At 39.2% G+C, this 22,726-nt stretch overlaps 3 pseudogenes; 2 read left to right on the forward strand and 1 right to left on the reverse strand.

Moving 5' to 3' along the window:
* Positions 1-519: 519 nt before the first annotated feature.
* Positions 520-9,417, forward strand: LOC131168836 (uncharacterized; annotated as a pseudogene).
* A 917-nt stretch (positions 9,418-10,334) lies between these two features.
* Positions 10,335-11,527, forward strand: LOC131181998 (pentatricopeptide repeat-containing protein At1g10270-like; annotated as a pseudogene).
* A 5,353-nt stretch (positions 11,528-16,880) lies between these two features.
* LOC131182247 (putative cytochrome c biogenesis ccmB-like mitochondrial protein) lies at positions 16,881-18,192 on the reverse strand (annotated as a pseudogene).
* Positions 18,193-22,726: the final 4,534 nt, after the last annotated feature.

Here is a 22,726-nt window from a genome sequence, read left to right on the forward strand (position 1 = left end):
CCCACCACCCCCGTGTTCTCCCGAGCATCAGCCTCTACTCTTTGGCATTCTGTGTCGCGTCAAGGTTCAAAGTTCAATCTTTAACTGGTTGAAGACTACATACAAGTCCCAGAAAACAAAATAAAAAAATATTAAAAAAAAAAGAACAGAGACCAATTCAGATTCTGAAAGTGCTGTAAATGAACTGATTCTAATGGTGGGTTCTATTTTCTCTCTCTCCATCTCTATCTCTATGTCTTATTTCCTTCTGTTTGTATGCTAATGGTGGGCTTTTTTTATTTTGTTTTAAAAAAAAAAGCTTTTGGGTTTTGTTGTTTGGCCCTTGCTTTCAGTTAACGTCACCGTTTTATCCACCTTAGGGAGGTTTCAGATTCTGTATAGACATTGCCTGCCTTTGCAGCTTGGCTTTCTCTCATCAACTTTCTCTTGTGGGATTCTTTGCTTTATCTAAACACAGAAGCGTTCCGTTTTACACTTTTTTTTTTCAAGCTGATAAGTTTAACTCCAAAAGTGTCCCTTTCCTCTCCCATTTGGGCTTTCTTCCTTTTTTTGGGTTTCTGTTTGTTGTTGATGCTTCTTCTGCTTCTTTCCTTTCTTCATTCAATATGAAGTTTCTCCACTGTGTAAGCTGTCTCTGTGTGCTTCTTTCTCTTTTATGTTTATGTTTTGTTGGTGGTTTTTTTAAAAAAAAAAAAAAAATTCTTTTGCCTTTTCAAATGATTGTGCTTCAATGTTTGTGAACTTCATTAGATGCTGCTCTGTTCTTTTCTTCTTCTGCATATGATTAGTGTTGGCTATTTTGGTTCAGCCTTATCATAAATAGGGGAAATAGAAGGATGCATTTTTTGAGATTGATTCATTACTTCTATGATATTCTGTTTGGTTGCTAAGAAAACAGAGAAAAAAAATGAACAAAGTAAGCAAAAACAAGTTGAATCTTTTACTGGTTTACTGTTTGTTTTTGTTTTCTATACTCCAAAAGTTGAGTCTTTTGTCTTCACCAGGCCACCGGAGTGAACAGAAACCAGAGAGGTTGCTATTTTCAAATTCTTTTCCTCCCTTTGTTTCTGCTTATTCATGGGGGTGCGTGAATTTCGTTAAATTTGTGTAGTTAAGGTTGCATATTGGTTTTCCATTTTGTAAATGAATGTGTACTGAATTTCCATAATCTATAAGATTTATGTGTTTATGGTTCCAATCTTTTGAACTTCTTACCAGAACCAAACTTGAGAGCAATTTCAGATTTTGGTGGAAATTAAATTATTTTATAGTTCATTTTTTTTATTGCAGTTGTTTTTTCAATTACTATAATGACCATGGTTGTAATTCTAAAATTATGGTCTATGGGTTCTACCCTGTTGCTTGAATTTTCAGTTTATAAGGGAATTCAAATCCAAAAGTTTGCATTCTTTTGGCTGAATTGGAGGTAGCACACAGATTTGAATTGATAGCAGTTCTAGAAATGATTTATGTTTTGAATTGTGGATTGATTTATATGGATTTTCTGTAGAGCTTATTTTTTTGGATGAATGCTTTCTGCGTTAACAATCAGTTCTTTTGTAGTGTCTTGACAATTCAGCAATATATATATATATATATATGTATATATTTTCTTTCTTTTCTAAGTTTTCCTTATCTGAACAAATTGATTAATTTCTAGCATTCCATGAGATATTCAGACTGCACCTTATTTCTTATGGTTACATATTTTTGCCATTGCTGCTGTTTTCCTTGTGCCCATTCCACAATAACATGTTATTATAATTTCTCATGCTTCCATGTACCATTGCCTTCTCAGGGTTCTGCACAATCAGATCCTAAGAGCAGATCATACCTTTGGACTCTCTTCTTTGCAGCTTCTTTGATCTGTAGTGCTTACTTCATTGGTTGTTCATCCTTTGGAAGTGCATATAAAGAAGTATATATCTCTTTTCTATCCCTTCTTTTTGAAATTCACTTTTGCAGAAGTGAATGGTATAGATGTTGTTTTTTCAATGTATTTACATCTTTTGGGTTGACATGATAATTTCTCATTCATATGAGAGGATCTTGATGCATTCAATACTGGCATAGAGGTCATATGTGATATATCACTAAATAAAAGAAAATTTCATTGCTGGTTTTATTCTTGAATTTGTCATATTATTTTTTCCCCAAGACATAGACCTTTGTTTTTGTTGTAGCAAGTATTACAGATATTACTGATTGGGTTTAGTCTAGTTTTAGGGCAACAAGCTATTCTAGACATTATTTTATGTTGAAAATCATCTATGCAGAGATTAAGAAGATGGCAAGTCATTGAGAAAATGCAGAGCACAACATCCAATAAATGCCAGGTTTGCGCCATTCACAAGTTTAAAATGAAAAGTACATTGTGAAGCTGCTACATAAAGTCATTTAGATATCTCGTTAATTTACATTTTCTTTGCTTAGGATCTTTGCAGGTCTTCTGGAAGTGAGGCATTGCCCCAAGGAATTGTTAGAAAACATCAGACTTTAAAATGCGGCCTTTATGGAACAATTCTGTGAAAGATGTGAGTGCAGTCATCATCACAATACATAATCTGTGATGGAATGAACTTGAAGTGCATGAGATAATCTTTCAAATGTATATGATCATTTCAAGATTTATAGCAATTGTTATTGGGTTCATATTACTGAAGGATCATGCATTTTGTCCTGCAATGTGAACCCTGGCTGGCAAAATACTGGTATCTACTGTTGTGTTGCATCATACACAGATGCGCTTAGTTGTATCATGTCATTAACCTCAACAAGTGATATTTTGTGAGGAAATATGTTTTACTGAAAAGTTGTTTTCCCTTAAACAAATGGAGTCTAAAACTCTAATTTGATTTATCCATGACTGAAAGCATAATTATAATAGTCTGGTTTGGAATTTAGGTGTCATTGTATTTTAAGACTGAGATGGTGCTGTACATTCATATGAATTGAAGTAAATAGGCATTAAGATCTGAGAAGCTTGAAGGGGATGTAAGTCTTAGATTAACTAGTGTTCTGCTGGGAAGAAGCAGTGATACATGCACGGTTTCATGCGCTATTTTTATGAAAATTCTCTCTCTATTCCTTATATTGTTTTGTTTGGGTGTCAGAATGAGCCAAAGCCTTCAATGAGCTTATTAGCACTTGCGGTTGGAATTAAGCAAAAAGAAGTAGTGGACCAAACTGTTAAGAAGGTAGTTGTCAATCCTCACCATTTGGTTTAAAATTTTCTCACCATATTTATATCTGAAATTTATTGCCTTCTTGCAGTTTCCTTTGAGTGATTTTGTTGTGATGCTTTTTCATTATGATGGTGTTGTGGATAAATGGAGGGATTTGCCATGGAGTGATCATGCCATCCATGTGTCTGCAGTGAATCAAACAAAATGGTAAGGTTAATCAACCAAAATGATTCCCATATATTTTTGCGTTGGTAATGTTCATATACAGCGCGTTGGTGTTGGTATGTACTCAAGGGGCACAGATGAAGGCATGCATATCTGTGCAAGGATCTGTTCTGTACCTCTCGTGCCTGTGCACAAATGTTTTTCTCATGGTTTATACAAGCTTGACCATTACTTGGTTGTATAGGTGGTTTGCAAAACGATTTCTGCATCCAGACATAGTTGCTGAGTACGACTACATATTTCTTTGGGATGAAGACCTTGGAGTTGAGAATTTTAATCCAAGACGGTATGAATGTTTTACATTCCAATGGTCATACTGAATTTCAATGTCGATAACTACTGTAACACTCTCTCGGTAACTAGTTTCTAAGATCAGAGTTTTAACATGTTAATTACAGCATATTAGAAGCTTGGTTTATCTTTCCAACTCAAATTATGAGTGGTTTTTCTGTTCTCAAAATTTTTTTTTAATGAAAACTTTTAACAATGCATTGAATATAATAATTCCTTTTCAGATATCTGTCAATTGTTAAGGATGAGAGACTTGAAATATCACAGCCAGCTCTTGATCCTGCCAAGTCAGCAGTGTCTCATCCAATTACTGCACGTCAACCAAAATCAAGGGTGCACAGGTCAGTGTAAATTAGTGTTTGGACTAACTGAAATGGTGGCATATCTTTCTACAAACTGGGGAGAGATCACACGATTTGCTATCAATATTTTTTGCTGTAGATGAAGAATATTACAATTGAATTTTATAAATTGAATTGTATATTACCATTGTGATTAAACTATTTGTTGCATTTTCATTTGATTGAACTTTTTTAGGTTAAAAATTTAGTTGTTAACATCTAGGACCCTCATGCTTTCAAGAAATTAACAAAAAATAATAATAGAAAAAAAGGAACCTTCACTACACCTTGTTCTGTTTTATTGTAACTAGTTTTTGCTGTTATCTGTTTGTCCAATTTGGTGGATTAGTTTGCTAAACTTGGGTGCGTCTACTGAAATTTGTTATTTTCTGTTGAGAATTTAATTCAATATCTAATTTGGATTTCCTTCTCAATAGAGGTAAGGATTATGCACAGCTTATAGATTCTCTTATTCTGAATAACGAACAATCTTGGTTTTGGGTATAGAATGTGAGTTTGACTAGTGGTTACCTTTTAACAGAAGGATGTATAAATTTAAAGGCAGCGGAAGGTGTTATCACAACAGCACTTCTCCTCCTTGCATAGGGTAAATGATGACCAACTCTCATTACTTGTCACTTTGATTATTAAATTTATATCATATTATTTCCCTATCTACTTGTTGGAAAAGAGAAGGTTTTTTAATGAACTGTAAATAAGTATATTGCTTCCACAACTCAACTCAACTCAACTAAGCCTTTATCCCAAAAATTTGAGATCGGCTATATAGATTCGCTTTCTCCATTCTAAACGATTTTGGGTTAAATCCTCATAAATGTGTAATGATTATATGTCATGTTGTACTACTCTCCTCCAAGTTAATTTAAGTCTATCACTTTTTTCTTTCTATCCTCTAACCTAATGTGCTCTACTTGTCTAACTGGAGCTTCCGTATATCTACACTTAACATAACAAAATCACCTCAATCTCTCTTTTCTCAACTTATCCTCAATAGGTATTACTCCTACATTTTCTTTAATACTCTCATTACGGACTTTATCTAGTTTAGTATGGTCACTCATCCACCTTAACATTCTCATCTCTGCAACTCTTATCTTATACGCATACGACTTTTCAAAGGCCCAACACTCACTACCATATAACATAGCCTATCGTATGGTCAGACGGTAAAATTTTCCTTTTAATTTATTGGGAATCTTACGATCACATAAAACTCGTGGCACGCCTCCACTTCAACCATCCCGCTTTAATCCTATGACTAACATCCTCCTCGCATCCCCATCTACTTGAAGGATCGAGCCTAGATATTTAAAGTGATTACTTTGGGACAAGATCACCCCATTCAAACTAACTCCTTCCCTATCACCGCTTGGCCTTCACCGAACTTGCAATGCATGTATTCTGCCTTCGCTCTACTTAACTTAAAACCCTTTGACTCTAGAGTACTTCTCCAAAGTTCTAGCTTCCTATTGACTCCTTCTCGTGTCTCATCTATCGTAACAATATCATCCGCAAACATCATGCACCAAGGAATACTCTCTTGTATATGTTTCAGCTCATCTAAAACTAATGTAAAAAGGTAAGGGCTTATGGCTGATCCTGTGTAATCCAATTGAGATCGAAAATCGCTTGTGTCCTCCCACTGCGCACAATAGTAGTTGCTCCTTCATACATATCTTTCAATACTTGTATGTACCTAATAGATACCCTCTTTGTTCTAACACATTCCATAAGATCTCTCTTGGAACACTATCATAAGCCTTCTCCAAATCAATAAAACCATGTGTAGATCTTTCTTCACATCTCTATATTTCTCCATCAAGCTTCTAATGAGAAAGATCGCCCATAGTTGAACGACTGCATGAAACCAAATTGATTGAGAGAGATAGAAGTATCATGACGTAGTCGATGCTCCACAACTCTCTCCCACAACTTCATAGTATGGCTCATGAGTTTAATTCCCTATAGTTTGAGCAACTCAGATGTCTCCCTTATTTTTAAAAATAGGTACTAAAATACTCTTCCTCCATTCATCGCATTTTCTTTGAGTTTAGAATCTTATTAAATAATTTAGTTAACCATGCCACTCCCATATCTCCCAAATACTTCCACACTTCAATTGGTATTTCATCTGTCCACAGTTTTACCCACTTTCATTCTCTTAAGTGCTTCCTTTACTTCTAAAGATCTAATCCTTCTAGTATAATTTACATTCTTTTCTATTGTTCTATAATCTATATTCGCGCTATTACCATTTTGACTATTATTAAAGAGATCATTAAAATAATTTCTCCATCTTTCTTTAATGTCCTCATCTTTCACCAACACTTTTTCTTCTTTATCCTTATTGCACCTATCTTGATTGAGATCTTGACATTTCCTTTCTCTACTCGTTGCTTATCGATAAATATCATTCTCCCCTTCTTTAGTTCCAAGTTTGTGATTTAACTTTTCAAAGGCGTGTGCTCTTGCTTGACTAAATGCCTTTTTTGAATCTTTCTTTTCTATCTTGTACTGTTCATATGCCTCATTATTATAACATTTATGTAATTTCTTATACCATTCCCTTTTTCTCTTCACTACCTTTTGTACTTCCTCATTCCACCACCATCTCTCTTTTGAGGGTGGTCCATGTCCTTAGACTCTCCAAGTACTTTTCTAGCTACTTCTCTAATCTTTGATGCCATCCAGATCCACATATCATTGGCCTCCATATCTAGCTTCCATACTTCAGACTCGAGAAGCTCATTTTTGAACTTTACTTGCTTTACTCCTTTGAACTCCCACTACTTTGTTCGAGCTATACTATTTCTTCTGACCTTACTTGAATTGTTCCTAAACTTGACATCCAAGACCACCAACCTATGTTGACTTGTTAAAGCCTCTCCGAATGACCTTGCAATCCTTACATAGAGCTCTATTTGTCTTCTTGGTTAAGAGGAAGTCGATTTGGCTTCTATGTTGCCCACTTTTGAAAGTCACTAAATGTGACTCTCTTTATAAAGTAGGTATTTGCTAGTATTAGGTCGTATGCCATAGCAAAATCCAGGATGCTTTTTCCTCCTCGCTTCGATCGCCAAAACCAAAACCTCCATGAACATTTTCATAACCTTGCCTATCACTTCCTACATGTCCATTCAAATCTCCACCAATGAAAACATTCTCTTCATTCGGTATGCTTTGCATTAAATCATCCATATCTTCCCAAAACCTTTGTTTACTCTCACTGCCTAGTCCTATTTGTGGGGCATAAGCACTAACTATATTTATTGTTTCTCCTTCTAGTACTAGCTTTACTAGTATAATTCTATCTCCTACTCTTTTCACAAATTACTAAGGTCTTTCAATGTTCTGTTTATAATTATACCCAATTGCTCTTATTTCTCTCCTTTCCGTAAACCACAATTTGTACCCTGAATTACCCACTTCCTTACTTTTCTCCTACCCATTTAGTCTCCCGAATGCAAGCAATATTCACCCTTCTCCTTTCCAAGGTATCCACAAGCTCCATTAATTTTCCGTAAGTGATCCAACATTCCAAGTACCAACCCCGATCCTCCTCCTATCCCGCTCCTTCCTAATTGGTTTCCTTCTATGATATCTTCTATTGTTTTCTATATCTATCTTGTGTTCTGCTCCACTATTTGTTCTACTATCTGTCCTATGGACTAACTTCTTTACCCACACCGCCCATGATGTGGGAACCCTTGCTCACTTAACACACACCGGCGCCGCATGGCGCGCCGCTGTGAATGCCCTACACCCTTGCATATTTATCACTACACCCGGGTTCCGATGTAGCGCGTCGTTAGTAGAGGACGCCCCAACGTTTATATCATTTGAATCCATATCATAGGGTGTGACGAAATTTTTACGCTGGTTGTCACCTACCGCAACCCTCCTCCTTTACCCGGGCTTGGGACTATATATTGCTTCCACCCTGAAACTAAATTTTGTTAATGCAGTTGGGTGGAAATGATGGCACCTGTCTTCTCAAAGGCTGCTTGGCGATGTGTATGGTATATGATCCAGGTATAGTTTCTGTCTCAAGTCTTTTTCACATTGGAATGTGAGGGGTGGTACTAGCTTTTGATAAAATCATACTCAGCAATCTATAGTTAAAAAACTTGACCAAATTTATAGCAGTGGGTGACTACTGATACTTGAAATCGTTCTGTGACATGATGATTAGGTATATTGCTAATCACATTGAATGAAACTTGGTAGAGCGGGTGGTATTCATTCTGACTTTAGTTATATTTTAGTTTAGATTCAGTTGCTAAAATCCATTCCTTTGTTAGTTAGATATAGAATCGCTTAATGAATCAAAATACACCACCTTACTTGGTTGGTCAGTAGAATATATTTGCACTGTCATCTCTACATCATGTCTGTCTTCGTAATACTCACTGGCTAAGGATCTTTCACTTGTACAGAATGACTTGATCCATGCCTGGGGCCTGGATTTCCAGCTTGGTTATTGTGCACAGGTAACTTTCCAAATCCTATGAATTTCCATGTGATTCCATGGGCTATAAATGTGATAGTTCTACTATTTTATAGGGTGATCGAACAAAAAATGTTGGCGTAGTTGATTCTGAGTACATTGTTCATCTGGGTCTTTTAACTCTTGGTGTCTTCAATGGAACTGAGGCAAGTCCTTAATGGAATATGTTTCTTTCATCATTCTATTGTATTTTCATCATCACTTTCCATTACCAAACATGTGTTAGTTCAATTAAGCAAGACAGCTTGCACTAGCAATGCTAAATGTTTAGTCTATCTCAATATTTATATAAGTTTCTGCTTTTTTGTGCAGTCTAATTCTCATTCTGGTTCGCAAGTTCATCTTTCTCAAGAAAAGCATTTTGCTGTAAGCTGCTCAACCTAATATATTTCTATAAATAATCTGAGCTTGCTACAGTCTTCTGAATAAAAAATAATAATAATAATAATAATAATAATCTTTGGTACTGCAGGAGCCATCGGAGTCCCATGTAGTTGATAACAGAGTAGAGGTACGCTCGGTTGATTATTTTCTATGCTCGCAAGCCATGTTCTTTTTTTCATTACGCATTGCACAAACTGCAAAATTATGTTCTTTTTGTTGTTTTTCCCTGCTTATTTATACTCTCAACAATATGCTTATTTTTCCTCAAATGAATTGACATGGATCCATTGGTTTAAGAACTAGTTATGGAGTAATGATATTTGTACAGGTAAGAAGACAGTCCTACTTTGAAATGCAGATCTTCCAGGATAGATGGAAAAACGCTGTAAAGGACGACAAATGCTGGGTAGATCCATTTCAATACTTAGCAAACCAAACTAATAATTAAACTTTATTTCTTCATATGAAGATTGGTGGCTACATTCATACATGACAGCAATAGCTTCTTGTACAAACCATCCATATGAATTTTTGTTCTGAAAATCTCAAACAGCAGAGGTAAAGTGTGTAAATTCTTCAAGGAGATTGAGATTGTGAATTTGTGATTTCTTGGCTGCTGCTGCATAGCCAGTGGTGTTCATATATGGATGATCTCAGAGAGTTGTGGAACAGCCAATGCAGATTTCTGTAATTTTATGCTTCATTTGGATCTTCTCATTCAAATGAGAAATGGCAGATATGCCTGATGTGTGATTTCCTACTTCCCACTTTGAAATTATTGATAATTTTTTTGAATTCTGTAAATACAATTTAATTTTGAGTGTATTTTTTTTTTTTTGAGTAACTTCAAATATTTATAAAATAATACCCCTTCCTTCATAATGATTGGTTTACTTTTATTTTCACATAATTTAAGAAAATAAAATTAATATAATTAAAGCAATAAATTTTATTTAATAATTTTTTAATATACTTTTCATTTTTATTATTTCATTTAAAAGTAAATAACTTTTGGTATTAAATTATTCTTAAAATTAATGAATTTTAATTTTTTTAATGTGTATTAATTAGAGAATATTAATAAGTTAATAAATAAGTTATTATTTTAAAAAGAAAGTGATTTACAATTTGAGATAAATGGAAAATAAAAGCAAAAGTTAATATTGAAATTCATCAAATGATGAAATTGTAAGGACGATATTGTAAGTGCGCATTACATACAAAATGATGAAATTGTTAAATTTTGTAAAAATTTGGCCTGACTGTAATTATAGGTAAAAAATAGGTACTAAAAAGTAATTTTGTCAAAAATAAATTAAAAAAAAAAAAAGAAAACCACAAACATCACATTTTTTTTTTTCATCAGATTACTTTATGGTCATTTCCATTTGAATTCTCTTAGGGTTTAAGGCTTGAGGCTCTCTTCGACTGTACTTCTCTTGCCTCTCCGACTCACACAAAGGTTCAACGGCCCAAAGATGTCAGTCTACCGCCTCCTCCGCCGCTCCACTGCCACCGCCGCTACTAACGCCAAGTCCTGTCAACCTCTAATTCGAGCCCTCCACTACCTCACACTCTCTCCCAAGACGACCACCTCCCAAACTTTTGACTCTAATGACCAAATCTCATCCTTATCCAACCCCATCTCCTCATCTCCTCTCCTCCCTATATCCCGCACCTACGCCTTTTCCTCCGCCGAGGAAGCTGCTGCAGAACGCCGTAGACGCAAGCGCCGCCTCCGCATCGAACCTCCACTCCACGCCCTTCAGCGCAATCCCAACCCTCCGCCTCGTGACCCCAACGCGCCTCGTCTTCCGGACTCTACCAATGCATTAGTAGGCCCGCGACTGAACCTTCATAACCGAGTGCAATCTCTCATTCGCGCCTTCGATCTCGACAACGCCTCCCTTCTCGCTCGCAACGCCGTTGCCTACTAATTTGCAGAACTCGTCCCACTGTGTTCACCTGCAACGCGATCATCGCTGCTGTATCGAGCCAAAACGGTACAGTGATGCAATTTCGCTATTTAAGTACTTTTTGAACAGCATGATATAGTTCCTAATGTTGTTTCGTATAATAATTTGATCAATGCACATTGTGACAGACAGGAGAGTCGATACGGCAAACTTCAGAAATCTATAGGCATATAATTGCAAATGCTCCGTTTAGTCTCACTTCGCATGTAAACTTATAAGCATTTGACTAAAGGGGTTGATTGATGCTGGGAGGGTTGATGAAGCAGTGGATTTGTTGAGAGAGATGTTGAACAAAGGTCACGGGGCAGATTCTTTGGTCTTTAACAACATAATTGTGCGTTTTTGACTTGGGAAATTTGGAGAAGGCAAATGAGTTTTTCAAATGAGCTGACTGGAGAGATGTTTGTGGTATGATGGTACAGTTAATGTGCAACATTTATGGATTGGTGGTTTAAGCAAGGAAGGATAAGGAGGCTATGGAGAATTATAGTCATTTATGGATAGGAAATTGAAGATTGCACTCTCCAACTGGAAATGCCCCTTGAGGTTCTGCTCAGGTATGGGAAAAAGAGGCACAGTAGTTTCTATTTGAGTTAATGTGTTAGATAACCATACCCCCACCAACCAACCAAGGTGTTAATTCGAAACTTTTAATATCATGGTGAATGAGTGTTTTAAAGAACAGGAGTAAGTCGCCCCATAACGCTAGTTCCAGGTATGTAACTCGATTCATATGACTTTGAGTAAAGCCCTTGTCCTCAGCTCCTCGGAAGGTTGGAGCAGTAAAGTCATTCCTACACTCAAGCAAAGGCTAACTCTAAGGCTTGATCACTGTATTTGACTTCCACAGAGGTTTGGGGTACACTCTATTAAATTCTAGTATTTTTCATTAAGGAAAAGAAAAGCATATTTTATTATTCTCCCAGACGCTTATTAGCGCACCTCTCCATGCCTATTATAGTAATAGTAATCCTACATCCTCTCATGAAAAGAAATCTTAGGGAGTCCAACTGAAACCGCAGGTAAAGGAGCCTGCCTGGGAATATATTATCCTTTTATGCAATTGAATCACTGGAAACTAGCATTCAAACTAGTTAGATCAATGGCTAGTCAACCTGCTATACCTGCTGACTGATAGATCTTTTCGCTTTACTTTGCTTGTCCTATAGCTCGATAGCTTGAAAAAGATTATTCACTTGACTCCTATAATTATTAAAATAGATGGAACTCTTACTTGAGTAAGCGAACTCTAGATGTATTTGATCCGTCCCTGCGGAAAGAAATTAATAATCGAAAGCTTTCCCAGCTTTTGAGGTTGAGCTAGAACCGGCTTTTATCTATATCTATAACCATCGCTTCGGCTATCCTAAGCGTAATCTGAATTTCAAGCGGCTTGCTACATCTGTAGTCGAATGAAGAGGGCTTGCACTGGCTGGACGTAAGACTGACTAGAAAGTCCTCCTACAGAGCTAGGTCAAGGGATGTTGAAGAGAGGGATTTTAGGCAATTCCCGAGGAATATGACATGGCTATTGTTGAAGGGAGTGAGAGCGGGAGTATGGCATGTTTTACGCAGACAGCTATTGACTGGGAAAAAGCAAGGTTCTCTGAGCATTGGTCTTAGAATATCACGCCCTAAACTGAAAGCTTGAAAGCCAGGAACAGAGTAAGCAGCAAAGCAGACTAACCGAAGTCTCTTTGCGGCGCGAGACAACTCTCTCTAAGGAACTCGTCTTACAGAAGGAGCTGCTGGAGAAGGAATGATAAAAGCAAAATCTCTCCCCGAAAGGAATTCTGTTTTAGAATACCAGAGAAGGCTAGATAGAGTTCTTCTCCTCTCGTGAAGTAATCCTCGGCGTCGGTTGACTTGGCTCAGTTCCTGGATACGCGCACTCAGGAATCGACTGGTTCCGAGCTAGGGTACTATCATATGCATTACAGGAGCGCATTCACGAGCACGAAAGGAAGGCTGAGACCAGCCTTTGACTCCTTCTACTCAAGCTCCTACTATAGCTCCGATTCCGGAACAGCAACTAAATGAGGAAACTTCCCGATCTTTTCCGACAACTACATTCGCTCGTCTTCAAACCACGCCATTCTACTCGTCTAGCTCAACTAATCCATCCAGACGATGATCTGCCCGAAGCTGGGTAAGCAATTGAAAGAAGTATTAGTCGAGTCCGAAGACAGGCAAGGCAATTGAGATAAAGCTCATCATTCTACGAAAGCAGTCTAACCCAGCAGCAGCAGTGTCTTCTCTTTTATCTGGCCTTTCCGAGGCGGTTGCACGAGCCAATGTTGTCAATAGGCTTCTTTATCGGCGATATATATATATGTGGTCTCGGGTTCCCAGGCGAGGATGGTGGTAATTAATTGCAAAGGGCAATGAACGGGAGCTACAGTGCCGTGTTCGGATAGACATAAGAGGGCGGGTGGAAGGAATAAACTCCTTTGCTTTGGGATACGTCTTATCGATCAGCAAGTACTGCTGGCTGGGATGGATTAGATAGCCGTACAAGATCTCTTATTAATAATATAGATTCACTCTCTTCCTCTTATCGGAGTGAAACAACTTCTTTTTCCGATCAAGAAGTTGTTGTTACCTAATTCCGATGAGGAACTCTCTTCAACGAGACTAGTGCTATCAAGAATCGGTCGTCCCTTTACTATACTTTCAGAAATGGCGGGACGGAAAGCTAGTCTTCTTACTACAGGAGTAGGGCAAGGGTAAGCGCAAGAATCTTTATTGAAAGCTGTATTAGGTTTAGGGCCCGTTAGTTTGAAAGTCTTTACAAATCCTTATCTTGCTCTATCGAATGCCCATTTTGTTTTGTTTTGAAACTAGATCTTTTAGGAAAGCTAGTGGAGTAAAGCAAGTGGGCAAAATCATTCTTATTTGCTCCCGGAGCACTCTCTCATCGTTAGACCTCACAGGGAATGAAATGCAAGTCTTCAAAAAAACCATATGATGATAGGAGTCCGTCCTATCTTGGATAGCAGATTCTAGGTCCTAAGGATCGAGGCTAGCCAGTTCCCATTCATCCAGTTCCCTTTTGGAGGTTCAGTGCTAGGGGTTGAGCTTTACTTGATAGAGTTGCCTTCCATGCATAGGATGTTATAGGTTATAGGTCTGATATGGAGTAGTACATTCCAGTAGAGGATAGACTCTACCTAGAGGTGTAAGCATCTCCTGAAAGACAGTGCTTTTCTCGTATGAGGGATATAAAACTAGGTAGATTTTTGAGGGCGGGTTGGAAAATTTTGTTCTTACATTTTATTTTGGAGTTGCTTTCCTTATCCCTTCTATAACAGACCAGAGTTTTAGACTATGGCTAGAGTGACTCCCTGGAATTAGAAGAGTGTAACACTATATAGAGGACGTTTCAATACGCATAGGTTCTATCCTCTTCGCAAACCATTTATTTAGTCTTTCCTCTTGGAATGGAGTCCCTTGTTACAGGGAGTGCTTAGGAGTCTGTGGAATGGCCCTATCAAGTACTCACTTAAAAAGGAAGAGAAGCACTGATTAGAACTGAAACTGCAACTTGATTGAAAAGCGTGCTGAAAACTAGATAGCAAAAAGAAAGATTTTTTTGACTTACAATGAAACTGGATCAAGAGTTGCCAAGAGAAAAACCGCTTGCAAAGGAACTGGAGGATATTACCTGGGGTGGGGGCAAGGCTTGCTAATATTCCCGGGCGGAATAACACTACTACCACGAGACTTGATAGAAGATGAGATGGTAATGAATACTTTTTTAGATTTAGACTAGCCAGGGAAAGTGACTCGTCAAGCCGGGTTACAAAGCGAGTCAGTTAGGGCCGAAAGACTTTTAAGAAGATATTACCTATTGGTAAAAGGCACTTGATCTCCGGAAGGGAACTCAACTATTACCACCTATGGATCATACCTATTTGCTCTATCGATAGAAAGTCTTGCTCGGCTGGGAACTAGCACTTTTCAGGAGCAGGGGAACTCCAATTGGAAGGCTTTCAAAGCGGATTGATTTCATTTGTCCTTTGATAAGACCTTAAAGTGAAAAGGACTGCTGGAGATAATTATACCTGGTCTAGTACTGGGACAGGGAATTTGAACTTTCTAGCGGAATTAAGGAAGCGATGGAAAAGAGAACCTATAGGTCTTTTCTTACATAGGAGTTTTTCTTATAAAATTTGTAAACGTAATAAACTCTGTAAAAGAGAACCTTTAGGTCTTTTCTTACTTATAAAGGTACCGTGCATACAAAGTTATTTCTTTAATGTTTATTCCTGAGTTTAGGATCTCTTTCGTTGAAAACAGTTTCCGAAGTCGTGCTAACGCATTGTAAACTTTCCCTAACGGTCTTTTCTTACCAGTAAATGTAGTAATCCTTGGCTCAGTTGGTGGGTACGGTTCGCTCGCTAATTCAAGCCCTTACAGAACGCATCGCTTTCACTACGGTTTCAGTGAAAAGAAAGGGCTTTAGCAACGAAAGCGCTTTTCACCTTATTTAAAAAAAGAGTTCCGCTTGACTTGAAAGTCCGTCCTGCTTCAGAGCAGAGGGAAGGGATTCAGTCAACTCTCCGAAAGTACTCTTGGGCGAGCTAGGCTCAATGAAATCTTTGTCTTGCAGAGAGATAGAATCATACTTTTTCTCCAGTTTCAGGGCAGGGCGTAAGGCAAGGGGATCTTGAATCAAAGAATTCCTGTCCGGCAAGCGAAGTAGAAAAAGTATGATTCTTGCTCTTCTCTAGCGGTATCGGCTTTCGGGTAGTGGTGGGTTCAGTCAGTGAAACTCGCATTTAGGCTGGCGTAGTAAACTCCGCTCTTGCTCACTCTAGGGAAGGCGATGCGCTCAGTAAACTCGTATCAACTACTCGCCTTCTTAGCTTTGAACTTCTAGCCGCTTTTAAGAAGACCCTTTAAGCACAAGTGCAGAGAATCTTGTTGGTTTCGGTAACCAGCCAAGCGCCAGTGAAAGTTGTTAAAGCTAAATATTTAAAGCCTAAAGTAGGAACTCACACCCTTAGTCAAGCGAGACGCTTAGGTTCAGGCACTTTCACCAGTACTTGAGCCAGCACCTGAACCGAGACCTAAAGCTGAACCGCTGAAGGAACCTCTTTCCGTTGTTAAAGCAAGTACGCTTTTCAAGCTTTTTCCTTACTAAAGCAGGCACACGCAAAACTCTCTTTTTGGCTTTTCACTGAAACCAACACGCCTAAACATAAGGTAGGTGCTTTCACCCGCTTTTTAGTTCGACATTCCCTTTCGCTTTCGCTTCCGGGAAAACGCAGTGGTCAAAGTAGTTCAAGTCAGTGCTTTCCTTCCGGGCGAAGGGAGAAGGCACCACCTACTACAACTCAAGCTATAGAGAGATCAAATCACTCTTTCTCTTCCGGGTACAGGCTTAGATAAAAATCCTTCTTGTGTGGGATGAGATTGACCAGATGAGACAGCTGATACCGAACTACTGCTTGTATATTTAGTCCTTCGGACCTTTCAAAGTTTTTGAGAGAGGGTTGGGGAGAGAGATTTGGAAGGTGGAACTTTATGCAATCTGCCATACGGTGGAGATGGCTTCATGAATGGGCACTGGAACCTTTGGGTAGAGTCTGACTCATTATATGCAGTTAAGATGATTAACTCCCAATGCAAGCCCCATAAGCGCGAAATATGCTGCTGAGCTTCACTGAAAATGCAAGAGCCTTACAGTCTTTTAGAGTCACCCATTGTTGGAGGGATAGAAATAGAGCTGCTGACTTTATTACTTTATTGCGGGATGTCGAGTTATTTCTTTAATGTTTCCAAGATACCTCCCTTAGCCCTTAATAACATTATTAGAGAGAATATGCAGGAACTGATTTATGTACGTGTATGTTATATTATGTACACTTTTTTTTTTCATTATAAGTTATTATTTAATTAGCTGCAAGACCAAAAAAGGGTGCAAAACCGAAAGCCCTTCTTTAAGTTCCTCCCAGATACATGACTTACATACCCGGCTCAACATTCTTGGAAAACAATCGAATCGAGGGTTCAGAGGAGAATTGGCCATTCAATCTTGTAAACTAATCGAGACCGAAATTGGAAAAAGAGATACGAACGGAGAGGAATAACCAATCGATGAAAGAACATGAAACCATTCTGTTTCAATAGAGGTACGAGAAACGGTTGGGGGCAATAAAGTAGGTGAAGTGGTTGGATTTTGCGAGCTGTTCCAACCACTGCTGGATGTGATTCCAAGAGCCGAACGAGAATGAATACCACACAGAAGAGTCAAGACCAGGCTCCCTAATGGAATGTTTAACCAATCCATTCCGGATCGACAGAATTGGTACGGAAGTTGTAACATGGGAAAACCACGGAAAACACAACTTATTTGAATAACCCGGTGACCTACCAATTGTAGAAGTAGGATCTTTGGCAAGCAATAAGCACTTAAATAATACAATTCGAGTGTACCATCTTCTTTCTCATTTCGAGGAAAAGGTGCGGAGGAAAAGGAAACAACGGAGAGATCCGAATCAGACCTAAATGGGAATGACATGAAAAGTCTTTTCAAAACCTAGCATTAAGGGCGTTACGACGATATACGAGAGGAATGAAGAAAAACTCGTGATTGGTGTGGAGGGGAAGATCTGTTTATGATATAGTTCAAGAAAGAGTCGTCTCATTTCCTTACTTCTTCGTTCTTTTTTTTTTGTGTTCTGCCAAAAGAAGAAGGTAAAGCCTATATATAACTTTAAATCTTTCATAAATCCAGTAAAAAAATTCTTTCCAAGAATGAGGCCTTGGATTAGTCAGAGAGGTTAGGAAAAATTTCCATAAAAAAATGAAAAGTTTCATCTTATAAATGATCGGCTCAAATAGAAAGTAAAAAAAGACTCTCTTCCATGATGGAGATTTCTCATAAGGGACATACCATAGCGATCTCAGTAAGAATATAGAAAAATAGAAAGTAAAGAGGAAAAGGCATGACCAGGAGAATTGTGTAAAATAGAAAGTAAAGAGGAAAAGGCATGACCAGAAGAATTGTGTAAAATAAGTGAATTTATCCAGTTGAGGCATGATGGATTGAGATTGAATTCTTCCCTCCAGACAGCTTAACTCCGTCAAGCCTGTAGGAGTCTTTTTGAAGGAAACGAGAGTTGTGGTTGGTTGTTGACCAAACAAAAGCATGGGAGTTTTTGGGCGTAAAAGTTACTTTCTTCTTTATACGATATTTATAGTTAGATGAAAAGAGGGCTCAGGCATAACATAAGGACGATATCGGAATGTCTGAACTGAAGCTATCGCCTTGATACGATAGAATGAGAAGTGAAATCGAAGTTTCGGGCTTCTGTGACGGAGGTTTTCTTAGTCGACCTAATCAATCGATTCCTCGGCATAGTTGAAATTCAAGTCTTAGTTCTTCCCACTTGGATGAGCGGTGAATACCTTTCTAAAGTAAAGATTTGGCTCGGATGGATCCGGATAGGATATTTTCACGCCTTGGCGTCTGGTTAAGACTTCCCCCCCGTCCTTCTCCTTAGGCTGGTTGAACCTTGAGATAGAAGAGCAATATGGAGGGTTTCTCCTGACCCTAAGTTGAAACCAATCATTTCTTTCATCAACATCAACGAATCACTATCTCTCTTTCATCGGTAGCCTTGCTTTAATAAAGCTTTATCCCGGGCTTTGTTTATTTGTGAAAGCAAATTAAGAGAAGTGAAGTGGGAGGTGATTCCACCAACGGTTCCTCTTCCAGGTCAGGTAAGAAGAGATATTCAAAATCGCCTATTTTATCCCATCAACTGAGAGAGATTATTTCATAGGTAATTATTAGTATATGGGGTCTATGTGGTTCTTTATACATTGATTTCTGGTCTTTGTTGACCCCTTATATTAAGTTAAGTAAGGGGATTACCTTCTGAGGATCCTAAAATAAAGGTGCTTTAGAAAACCAGGAATCGGTATTTGAACCCCGTCTACCATTTACATACCAGGAAGGAGCAGTCCATAGACGGACTCAGCTACAGCAATAGAGAGCGAGCCTAGGCAATGGGAGGTCTGCATTTGCCCAAAGAAGTGCTTTAGTAGCAGAATTTGAAAAGGAATTGATCGTGATAAGTACAAAAGAATAAGATAGGGAGAGCAATGGATGACTTCCCAAGTAGTTGGTTAGCTCGTGCATCATGGGCAAGCGTGACCTGATCCGTGGTCAATTAAGACCAGAGAGAGCTCTTTTTTCTTGCATCAGCTATGAGAGAGCCGGTAAAGCAGTTGACATACAGAACCCTGAACCATGAGAATTGCCGCCTAGTAAAAGATACCCCGCGTCAAACATTTTGCTGCCAACCAAAACCGATTTCCTTTCTTTCCCAGAAAGCTCGGTAAGAGAGACGGTTGCACCTTGCTCTTCTGAGGCATTTATTTCACTAGCCTTTTTCTTGACACAGCCTTCCAGCTTCACTCCATCCCTAGTAGATTAGAGCACTGAAAGGGGGAGGAACTTCATTGCATCTCTTGGTTCGAGAAAAAAAAAAAAGAAAGGTTAGAACTCATTCGTTGTGGATTTCCACCAACTGCTAATGCCTAATTGTCAAAAAAACCGTCCCAGATAGAAGAACTCCACTTTGGCGGTGGGCTTAGACTAGTCCCCGTCTTCCTCGCCAGTAGCTTTCAAAGGGTTGAAAGCGAGTAAGAGCTGCAAGCGAATTCAGAATTCTCTTACACGATCAAGGCAGGTTTTAGAGAGAATAGCCGGCCCCGACCGCTTCAAAAGCAAAGCGGGGCTGCTGGAAAGATTCCTATAGCGGGGAATCCATCGCCGTTCAGGAACAAGCTGAACGGATCTTTTCCGATATTCGTCTTCGACGAATTCGTGAAGCGGATATTGATCAATATCAGTTTGTACCGGAGGGGGGAGGGGTAATCCCTTTTCCCTTAATCCTGCCTGGGAAGAAGAGATTGACGATTTAGCTCTAAGAGCAAATTCTAATGATCTCGACGTAAATTCAAAGTCAAGGCCTTGCTCTTAAACTATCACCCTGAAAGAAGATACCCAAGTTTGGTGATACTTGAATTTTTTCCCTTGTCCTAACTGGCCAGTCAGTATTTGGTGGTTTCAGAGTGAGTTCGTTGAAACGGGATACCCGTGCCGATAGAATCTCTGGATTCAAGTGCTCGGTCAGATATCTTTCCCTTTATAAATAGAAATCGGCTTTCTGCCTTTATTCGGCTAAGTTTTAGCTTTAGCGTTGGGACTGAACACTTAGGGCATGAAATGCCGGATAAGCATAGAGTGGGGTTGGGGTATGCATTCAATGCCTAGTCGGCTGCCATAGAGTGGGCATAAAATGCCAAGTCGGCTAAGCATGCCATATCGGTCTGAGAAGTATGACCTTAGAATACGATATTAGAATAAGCATGAAATGCTAAGGGAAAATCGACTTGAAAACCATTTTCAATCTCAATGGTGTCAGTTTCGCACGAGCTCATGGGCTAAGAAAACATTTTCCATCGAAGTTCAGTCCAATAGAGAAAGACCATGGTGGTACGACTATCGAGTGGTCCCTAAGAGCTCTGAGGACAGTAGCTCTGTCTCTAACTAATATGAAGGGGCTTTCCAGGAAAGGGGGCTTTCCTTTCTGAAGTTCCCTAAGGTTAGGAGCCCGGTTCGGCTCTTCCTATGAAATGATTAGGCCTTCCCGAACCCCACGCGAGGGGAAGACCGGCAGCACGCAGAAGAGTTCCAAGAGGACCTTATTTGAACTAGTTCCAAAGGGGTCGTAGCGAAAGCAAGAAAGATGTTAATAGCAAGACCCTTTCCTGAATCAAAATCTCTCTTCTTACCAGCTACTGCGATCAATCTCCGATCCCTCTCTTCATTGTAGAATGCCGTGTAATGCCGTAGTCCAAAGATAAGAGCTGCATTCGTAGGTCTATCAAACCTGAGTTTAGGGTACCGATAAGGTAATCCACCAAGAAAGGCTTTGAATCGTGAGATAGGGGTATAGGACCTACGGCTTTCTAGTTACGTATGAGTAAGCATATACTTATTTCCAGTCTCTTTAGTCTACTCGACTGAGTTTGAGAGGGGCGAAGCGGTGACTCGACTTACAGGTTTTTTCCTCTCACTTCGTTCGAGCTGGAGTTGGTAGCCTCTATAGTATGCTTTATGCGCTTAGCTCGGGCTGGGTTCAACCAGTCTGCCTCTTCCCTTTCTCTCTATGCCCATTGATATTTATCAAAAAGTGGCTTAACGGGGCCATAGTACATTGACATGAAAGACCTTTTGGACAGGCTAAAAAGTAGTCTATATCGCTTACAGGATCAGACCAGACTGTTCTAACAGGGCAGGGGAGAGGGAGAACTAATCTCATACAGTACAGCTATGATCGGGCAATAGCGCAGATAAGATCAGACTTTTTGTGTGAAGGATATGGTTCTGGTTCTCTTCTGTCCCGTTCCTTCAATCAAAGAAGAATCCATGCCCAGGGCTAGTGCCAGCGCATAGTCAGAGTCTTCCCTGCGTGCCTAACATCCACTCCTTCTAGTCGAGTGCCTTGCGGCGCCTTTAACGATGAGAGAAGTCGATACCGAAGAGAATAACTCAAGGGCACTGGCTACTCCATCAACTCAATTTCGTTGCATAAGTGAGGATGCCAGTCATCATAGTCTGAACTTGAAATCTTTCGTAGGCTCATCTCGTCGATTTTTATTCCGATCCTGGTCATTCATAGATAGTCAGCACTTTTAGTCATAGGCTATCGCCCATTCCTGATAGCCCGTTCCCTATTCCATTAAAGAATGAATGGGAATTGATCTGACAACGGCTGGGCAAAATCCATCTCTTTCTATCTCTATTTTCGCTAAACTTGCCTGCTTTCATGAAGCCGACCTTAACAGACATCTCTGTAATTTTCGTAGATGGAAGATCCGGTGAATCAATTAAATTAGATGCCGCTTACCTAGATGCGGTGCTTGTCCCTCGAAGCGAAGGTCAAGACCCATCTATTCGATCTATCGGAAGAAATTTTTTGACTAAACACCCTACGAAAGGACTTCCTTAACTACTCAACAGAACAAGACTTACGAACTGAGCTAGCCACTCGTTCTTCCAATAGCCGCCTTTAGCCTAATGTTCGCTTAGTGCGACTATAAGCTCTGAGCATAGACGACCAACTCTTTTGAAGACAGCGGAGAATTGATAGCAACAAAAGAATCAGCTATCGTCTTAAGAAAGCCAAGATAAGTCCCCATAGGCTGTGTGCCCTTTTCTTAACTTAAGGGACTGAAGTTGAGCTTAAGTTTCAGCTCTTGGCAGGTCCTTGATCGAGAAAGATCCTCTCCAAAGTGAGCCAAACATCACGAGATGTAGAGAGTTCCTTAACCTCTTTGATTTCATAACCTTAGTTAGGGTAGCCTTGATCCAAGAAAGAAGGGTATGTGCGTACCCAAGCAAGATAGGCGGGATTGAGCACATGACGAACCTAAGGACGACATCTTCTTTTGAATTAGGTTCTTCTCTATGCTAATTACTGATTGAGTTGGAAAAGTTATTTGATATGCCTTGCTACTTTGCTTCTGAGCTAACTGTATAACTAAAGCTTTAAGCAACACAACTACTGATGTAGATGGGCATGGCTAAAATAGCTATTATGATGTGATAAACCTTTTATACATTAATCACAGGTTAGCGTAAGTCTTTGAATTTTGATTGAGTAGGTGGTAAGCTAAAGCGAAGGACCTCTATGAATGCGAATGCGGTGAGGTGAGCTTGATGATTGCGCTACTGGGGGATCGGAATAACGTAAATAGAGCTCACTAGTTGCG

The sequence above is a fragment of the Hevea brasiliensis genome, chromosome 8 (assembly GCF_030052815.1).
Source record: "Hevea brasiliensis isolate MT/VB/25A 57/8 chromosome 8, ASM3005281v1, whole genome shotgun sequence".
Classification (NCBI taxonomy): Eukaryota; Viridiplantae; Streptophyta; class Magnoliopsida; order Malpighiales; family Euphorbiaceae; genus Hevea; species Hevea brasiliensis.